The sequence below is a fragment of the Thamnophis elegans genome, unplaced genomic scaffold (genome assembly GCF_009769535.1).
Source record: "Thamnophis elegans isolate rThaEle1 unplaced genomic scaffold, rThaEle1.pri scaffold_122_arrow_ctg1, whole genome shotgun sequence".
Lineage (NCBI taxonomy): Eukaryota > Metazoa > Chordata > Lepidosauria > Squamata > Colubridae > Thamnophis > Thamnophis elegans.
The window spans coordinates 74,234-82,486 of NW_022473592.1; the positions used below are offsets into that span (position 1 = coordinate 74,234).

Consider the following 8,253-nt stretch of genomic DNA (forward strand, 5'->3'; position numbering starts at 1 on the left):
TAAAAATAGCATAAGAGGGATGTAACTTTTTTTAAAGTAGCTAGGCTAGTTGAGGAAAGTCCTGGGGTGTTAATTATTTCTGGTGTAATGTGTAATGTAATTCATAGGAAGCTGCATTATTACAGGTTAATAATGAATCACATAATCTTTTTATTCAAATATTTAGAGTCCTGCCACATGGCAGTTAATATGCTGGACTTAGAGGATACCTACAGTATTCTGTAATATCTGGAAGCTATATGGAATTTTGGAGAAATTTCCTCACAGTGACAACAATTAACCAGTGGAACAGCTGGCCTCCAGAAGTTGTGGGTGCTTCAACGTTGGATGTTTTTAAGAAGAGACTGGACAGTCACTTGTCTGAAATGGTATCAGGTCTCCTACTTGAGCAGGGGGTAGCACTAGAAGACCTCCAAGGTCCTTTCCAGCTCTACTCTGATTGATTGATTGATAGATTGATTGATTGATTGATTGATCAACATGACTGGCAAAATATTTGTGCAATGAGTTGCCCCCATATCTATCCACAGCACCACATTATGGACCAGTGACACCTTTTCAGTGATCCTCAAGGGGAGGATCCAATATACAGTGAATTGCAGAGTCTTTCAGAAGGTGGACCTAAAACTATTCATCAAGTTTCAAAGAACTCAGATGTTACTAGAAAGGTGAACTTAGCAGCACATATCCAGACTAAAAAGCAGGAGAGATGTTTCCTCTGCTGTTAGTAAAGCTTGCCCAGTCTACCACCCCCTCCTCCCATCTCCTCCCAGCCCCTCCTTCAAAGACTTTTTGATTTACTTCCTTTTAGATAAGAAATTGTGCATGTTAAAAATTAAAAAAAGGTGAGCCTGTTTCTTTTAACTTGCACTTTCATGAAAAGATTCTGGATGGATCCAGTTCCACAAAGCCTCATTTTCCTCAGTGTGACCCACCTTCCTGAGTGGAGAAGGTCCCCTCCGGACAAGGAACGCAGTCATAGCAGCAAACTGGCTCTCCTTCTCGAGCCCTCTTGACAAATCCAGGAAGACAATTTTCCGCACAGTTGGACTGAGGCAGGGACTGAGCAGAAAAATGAAGAAAGCCAAAGAAAATGTGTTAGTAGTCAACATTCACGGAAAATAGAGATGGACACCGAGATTAGCCAAATAGCCTCTGGTCTTCATGTAAGTAAATATGAAATACCTGACTACTACTAAGAAGATGCAGGAGGTATAACTAACTACTGGCAGATTCTTCATTTAGTTCCTCCCTTTTGCTTTTGGCATTTAACATTACAATAAAGGATTTTTCTACTTAATAAAGTCAGCAGAGATGGAATTGAAAAAAGATTTACATATGATGATATATTCATATTAAAACGGAGAATAAAATTTATTGTAAAAGATTTAGGAAATTTCTATCCCATTAGATTTTTCAATAAAGAATAAAAGGAAGAAACCTCTGACCAGTAAGATCTTGAAAGATTTCCATAAAACATGGCAAAGCCCCTCCACTCACTGTAGGTCCCGTCTGTTGAAGAACTACAATCAGATAACACCAACTGGCATGGGATGCCAACCACCCTGGAGACTCTCGGCTTTGCCCACTTGAAATGGGACCTCAGGCTTTGGAAAACAGAGAAACGACTCCAAAATTTCTCCCACCTTATTGAGCAACTTTAGCTGTGAAAGAGCATCTTCTTCGATAGAAAGTCTCTGTCTTTTAAAATACGCCAGAATCTCTAACCTTGGATGTTCGTTGGGGAGAACCAAGAAGCCGCCAATGCCAACATCTGCTCTTATCTCTCCATTTTGGTCCAAGTACAGTTTAAACTCAGAAATATTCCAAAATTCATTCTTCTCCAGAAAGGGATGAAACTAGAATGGGAACATCAAGAATTTGAAAAAGAGAAAACTTTGTTTCTTATCCCACATTGAATCTTTCTTTTACAATTGTCCAATCTCCAAATATGGTTAAATAGGGTAGAAATACTGCCAATATCTTCATAAGTGAATGAAAAAGTTTGAGAAAAATTTGTCAATCACATCCTGACAAAATATAAAGAAAATATAATCCACACAGTTGGGCAATTATAGGGAACATTCAATAGAATGAACAGAGAAAAAAAAAGATGATCCATAAACTCTTTGAAAACAACAGGTTGATTTCCTGAAAGGATGGGTTGATCAAGAAGAAATCTTTCAGGCTAATCTTCTCCCTTGTAATCCTGATGGAAAACACCTCCAGATGTGCTAATTCTGCTTTATTGTAATGTGACTTTAACAAAAAATTTAAAATCTGAAAGAACAAATCTCCCACCAACACTTTTCTCAGCCTGAAAAGTTAGGGAGGATCCTTTCTGAGTTTCTTTCTCTCCCATTATGCAGCTGCAGGATTCTCCCCTCTTATCTGATCCCTCCCTAGGCAGCCTCTCTTCTCCTCATCCCAAAAGTCATTCTCACATATCATTACACTTTATAAATGGATTATGGGAACTCTGGTGATAGAACTGGGTTTCAATAAAAGACTCACAAAGAATTTTGTGAATTTTGTGGAAACTTGAGGGGTGGTATGATAACTAAATGGATAAAAACTGTCATCAAAATGTTACTCAAATAATTTTTAATCTTTCCTATGAAACCTGAAGGTGATGGATTATAATTTGCCATTGGTCATCAATACGGTAATTAATAGGATCTTAGAGTAAGCTAATTTGATGTGATTTAAAGAATATAAAGTCTTTCAACTTAGAAGCTTTATTTGAAACTTTATTTTAAATTTCATTTTAAAAATTTGATAAAATAACAATGGTTTTAAATCAACTTGAAGGCAATAATCATAAGCACGCAACAATTGTTGAATCGGATGGATTGGATGGACTGGAACTTAATTTGCTGCTGGCATCCCTGAAGGAGGAGTCTGGTTTGAAGGCAGGCTGCTTGGAGATGGCTGGAGAGGCCATGGACCCTGAAGACTCAAAGTGGACAGAAGGGATGACTGATGAAACGGATTCTTTCAAGAAGATTGAGGGAGATTTGGGGATGAACTTGTCATATTTAACTGGAAAACAAAGAGTTTAAGATTCATCATGTTCCCATTTACAGGAGGTCCCATGACTTTGGGGAATGGGAAGCAGTTGTTGAGAAAGATCCTAATTAAAAATCCTTATTAAGAATCAACCAAAGCTGTTTAACCCTGGGCAGATTCTGGATGGATCAGAGGTAATGAATGTGGCGGTCTGTAGTAGAGAAGAAGCCCTTATAAATATTCTGTGAGTTAAGTACAACAGCAGATAACACAGAAGTTTGAAGTTTTGAAATTTATTGTTGGATTGCCTGTTAACTACGTTTTTTTATATACAGCAGATAGATGACAAGTCAAGGAGTTTCAAATTGATGTCTAATTTATGATGGTGGGCCTGTTTTGCATGGGGGAGAAACTATTATAGTTGTATTGTATTCAACAGGGGGGGAAATATGGATGTTTTTGTCTGTTTTTAATGCAGGTTTTTTTAAAAAAATGTGTTGTCTACTTTTGTTTTGTCATTTAATAGTTTTATTTTACCAGGAGATGTTCATGGAAAGAAGGCAAATGCAGCCATAAGAATCTCAGGAAGTGAACGTTCTGGTTTGAGGAGACCCCAACTCAAGGACCAGGTCTCTTTTCCTTTTTCCTTCCCTTCCCATTCCCTCCATTTATCATCCTTTCCTTCTTTCCCATTGCCTGTCCTTTCCCTCCCCCTCCCTCCCCTTCCCTTCTGTTCCCTTCCTTCCTTCCCTCCTTCCTTCCTGGGGGTCTGAGGGAGAGTCAGGGGACCCCTTTCCTCCTTGACCCCCTCGCCAACATCTGCTCTGATGGCAATTATGGCTAAAAGTCCTTTGGAAGTTGGGGCTACCCCCTCCCCCTCCCCATTGCAGAAGCTCCTCTTGCTGCAGAATTGGGAAAGTTCGGCCAGGTCCAAGGGGAGGAGGGGGGGATTGACCAGCTCAGCCAACAGATTTCAGTCGTCCCTCCTGGCTCACCCGAGCCACTCCAATTTCCCCCCTGGCCAAAGGAGTCGGGGAGAGAATGGATGGGAGGAAAGAAAAACCAGGGGAAGAGGGAGGGAGATCCAGAGGAAACGGGGAGTGGCCCTTGCCCTGTTTCCGCCTCCTCCCAGGCGGCCCACAAGGTTGAAAAGCTTCTGATTCCTCTCTCTCTTTTTATCCCCCCCCCGCTCTCTCTCTCTCTCTCTCTCTCTCTCTCTCTCTCTCTCTCTCTCACACACACACACACACACACACACACACATCCCTGCAAGTCCCCCTACTCTGCCTCCTCCGGGGAGAGAAGGTTGCCTGCGCAGAAGAGGCACCGATCGAAACGTGTCCCAATAAGTTAATCAGCTGGGCTTTCCTGGGATGCGAGCGATGCTGCTGGGTGCTTGGAAAGGACGTCGGCCACCGGCCCACCACTAAAATCCAACAATGAGCTGGAGCTGGTTGGGAGAGAGAGAGATAGAGAGAGAGAGGGAGGGAGGGAGGGAGGGAGGGAGGGAGAGGGAGGGAGAGAGAGAGAGAGAGAGAGAGAGAGAGAGAGAGAGAGAGTGAGAGAGAGAGAGAGAGAGAGAGTGTAAAATGGGTGGTTTCATCCAAAGGAGCTATGGTTTCAGGTGGATCTCCTAGCTTTGGAAGGAGGAAAGGGAGGGGGAGAAAGAGAGAGAAAGAGAGAAATGAAAGAAAAGGAAAAAGAAAGAAAAGGAAAAGAAAGGAAAGGAGAGAGAGAAAGAAAGAGGGAGTTATGGAAGGAAGGGAAAGAAAGAAAGAGAGGGAGGGAGGAGGAAGTTGAATGAGATATAGTTGGATGGATGGGTCAATAGATACATGGAGGGAGGGAGGGAGAGAACATGAGAGGAAGGAAGGACACAAACCATGGCTTCAGAAGACTCCTTCAAACAGCACAACAATGTTTGAAAGGGCTGGAAGGGATCTTGGGGGTCATTTTCTAGTCCAATCCCTGCTCTAGTAGGTGCCTTGGAAGCCATCTAGTCCAACCCCCTGCTCCAGCAGGAGACTTTATACACTCTGGATTATTTTGGTGCCTCTAACAGAGAGGAAAATTGCCAGAAAAGGGAAGGAGTTTACTAGGACAAGGCTGCCATGCAGAGGAAGGCAGAGACAGTCCTTGACTTATGACAATTGAGCCCAACATTTTGGTTGCTAAGCAAGAGCATTGTTAAGTGAGCTTTGCCACATTTTACTCAATCCATGACATCTCCTGGCTCTAACAGTCATGTGCAGGCTAGGGAAGAACATCTGAAGGCCTGTGTAATGTTCTAATGTGCAGAAGGGATATTTAAACGTGTGGCAGAAAATGGACTCTGGGTGTGTTTTTCCAAAGGCAATAAGTGAGGTTGAATGTGTATAGTTTTAGAAGAGCTGTGTGTGTGTGTGTCTACATACACATACAGTGTATAAAGTAATGTATCTTTTTGTGTGCCTATAAACACACTGTACCTTGTAATATGTATGTACACATATGGCATATATACATAGGATTAAATTGTGTATTTTGGATGTTCATTAGTAGTAAATAAATAGACAGGGAAATTGTATCTTGTTGATGCAAGGAGAGGCCAGGCAAGGTACCTCTTGACGTGAGTGATGTCAAGTTGGCTACACCCACCCAATCACATGCCCACCAAGCCACACCCACCCAATCACATGCCCACCAAGCCATGCCCATCCAGTCACATGACCACCAAGCCACACCCACCCAATCACATGACCACCAAGCCATGCCCACCCAGTCACAAGACCACCAAGCCACACCCACCCAGTCACAAGACGACCAAGCCATGCCCACCCAGTCACAAGACCACCAAGCCACACCCACCCAGTCACAAGACGACCAAGCCATGCCCACAGAACCAGTAGTAAAAAGATTTGAATCCCACCACTGGATAGAACCCTCTTCCAATAACTGACTCCTGTTACACACGAGTGTAAGATCTGCTCACTCTTATTCCAGAGTTTCAGACTTGGAAAAAGTGAATTCAGTTACAAGAGAGGAGATTTTAACTAAATGAGAGAAAAAATAGGATAAAAGGATGAGCTGTTTTAGAGCTGAGCCACTAAAGCATCCACTTCATGGATCGTCTGAGAGCAAAGACTGAGCAGCCATCAGTCAGAGAAGCTTGAACTGGGATTCCTGCACAGAGGAGGGGTTGGGCTTGATGGTCTCAGGGTTTCCTCCAAATTTATAAAGGTTGTCATGCCACAACATGTACTGTATTTTTCGGAGTATAAGATTCACTGGAGTATAAGACACACCAAAGTTTTGAAGAGGCATTTTTTTTTAAAAAAAGTAGGTAGGTAGGAAGAGGGAGAGAAAGAGAGAGAAATACAGTAGATAGGTAGGGAGAGAGAGTAGTTAGGTAGGGAGGTAGATAAAAGGACAGAGAGAGAAAAATAGAGAGAGATAGAGAGAGAAATACAGTAGGTAGGTAGGGATAGAGAGAGGGGGCGTAGGTAGGTAGAGGGTTAGAGAGAGACAAATAAAAAGAAATAGAGAGAGAAATACAGTAGGGAGGGGCGGAGAGAGTAGCTAGGTAGGTAGATGTTTCCAGGTGTATTTATCCATGTGCTGGAGAAGGAAATCGCTGACAATCTGCAGCACCTAAGACTTTGTTTCTGCTAGCACAGCACTTGATCAATGTAATTCTCATCAACCAGTTAAATAGCTTTCCAACAGGAGAAAAAAAAGTTTTTACACTCTGCAAACATCCCCCAAACAGCCCATTTTTGTGAAAATGCCCCCACATTTAAAAAAAAAAAATCATGAATAGCCTGGGGGGGGGGGGCTTGCAGAGTGCTCCTTGTTGGACTTGCAAAAATGGTCCATTTTTTGCTCATTACTGCCCTCCCCAGCCCCCAGGAGCTCTCTGAAATCCTCCATAAGGGTATGCACAACCATTTTGGTGAAGGGGCGGGGCTTCAGGAGGCAAAAAATGCTGTATTGGATGTATAAGATGCACCCTGATTTTCAGCCTCTTTTTTAAGGGAAAGAAGTGCATCTAATATTCTGAAAAATACGGGAACTCTTGTGCTGTTGTTGCTCTATCGCCACCTAGTGGCCGGGGGCAGATAAGCCTAACTCTAAGGTCTGAAGCCAGACTCCATTTTCTGTCAGCCTTTGGAGAAGACGGAAGCAGCCGTTGTGACCGAGACCCCTGGTCATCCGGAGACGGCCTCCGTCCCTCACACGGAGCATCGCTGGAGAGGTTCCAGCTGCTCCTTTGCTGGCTGTTAGTTAATGCTGCCTATCTCGTCTTTCTATTTGATTTCCACTCTTTGCATCTCCTCAGTTTCACCTGCCCTCTTCTCCCAATAAAGCATCCAGATCCACGCCAGGCTCCCTTTCATTGGAGGAGAATAGGGGGGCTTAGCTGCCTGTCCAGCTGCACACAGACCCACCTGCAATGGGGACGGAAGGAAGGGGGAATTCCACCAGGCTAATCACAAACCCACAAATAAGGGAATTTATTTTAAAAAAGAATAGAAGCATTTTCCAATTAGCAGTGCTAAATATAAAAATGCCATGGTATCTACTCTTTGGAACCATTAATTCCCTGAGTAATTAAATAGACCAGATCTGTTGAGATGGTTCCCCTCCTTCTCCTCTGGATTCCTCCTCCAAAGGATCTAAGATTAATGGATCCATATTGGGACCCCCTTACCTGCCATTGCTGCAGCCTTGGAGACCCCGAGATCTTTTCTCCCTCCTTCCTTCCCCTCCTCGATTTGGAGGAATAAGCAGCATTCAGGGCCTGGGCCAGAGTCTTCGTGAGACTGTAAGATTGGTAGCCATTTGGGGCCGTTTCTCTGTCCCTTTTCCTCTGGGTCTCCAGTGGGGCTTTCTGGGTGCATCTTCTGCGGCCTTTGACAGAAAAGACATTCTTTGAAAGAGAACAATGAAAATAATGATCTTGAAACTTTTCTTCCACAAAGAAAAAGGGTTGAAAGGCGGAATCTATTGGCCTTTCTTTTGGCAGATAACCAAAGCTCCAAATACTATGGATGTATTTGAGAAGTCTGAGCTTGTTCATTCTGTACCCTTTAAAGTATGTGAGGATCCAGACTTTCCCCTCAATGGGTCCTGGGAGACGCATAAAAGTTAAATGGAAAGGAAGAATTCTCCCCCAATGGGAATCAAATTCCATGAAGTGAACAAAGACGTTGACTTGTCTCCACTTAGAGAGGGAATCCCTGAGGGCTGCTGTATATCCAGTTG

At 43.2% G+C, this 8,253-nt stretch overlaps 1 long non-coding RNA gene across 1 annotated transcript; it reads right to left on the minus strand.

The window, feature by feature from the left end:
* Nucleotides 1-722: 722 nt before the first annotated feature.
* On the minus strand, nt 723-7,898 carry LOC116523241. Its single transcript, XR_004257058.1, has 3 exons — nt 7,700-7,898; nt 1,729-3,042; nt 723-1,062 (listed from the first exon to the last, which is right to left on the minus strand). It is a non-coding gene; the product is annotated as an uncharacterized LOC116523241 (long non-coding RNA).
* Nucleotides 7,899-8,253: the final 355 nt, after the last annotated feature.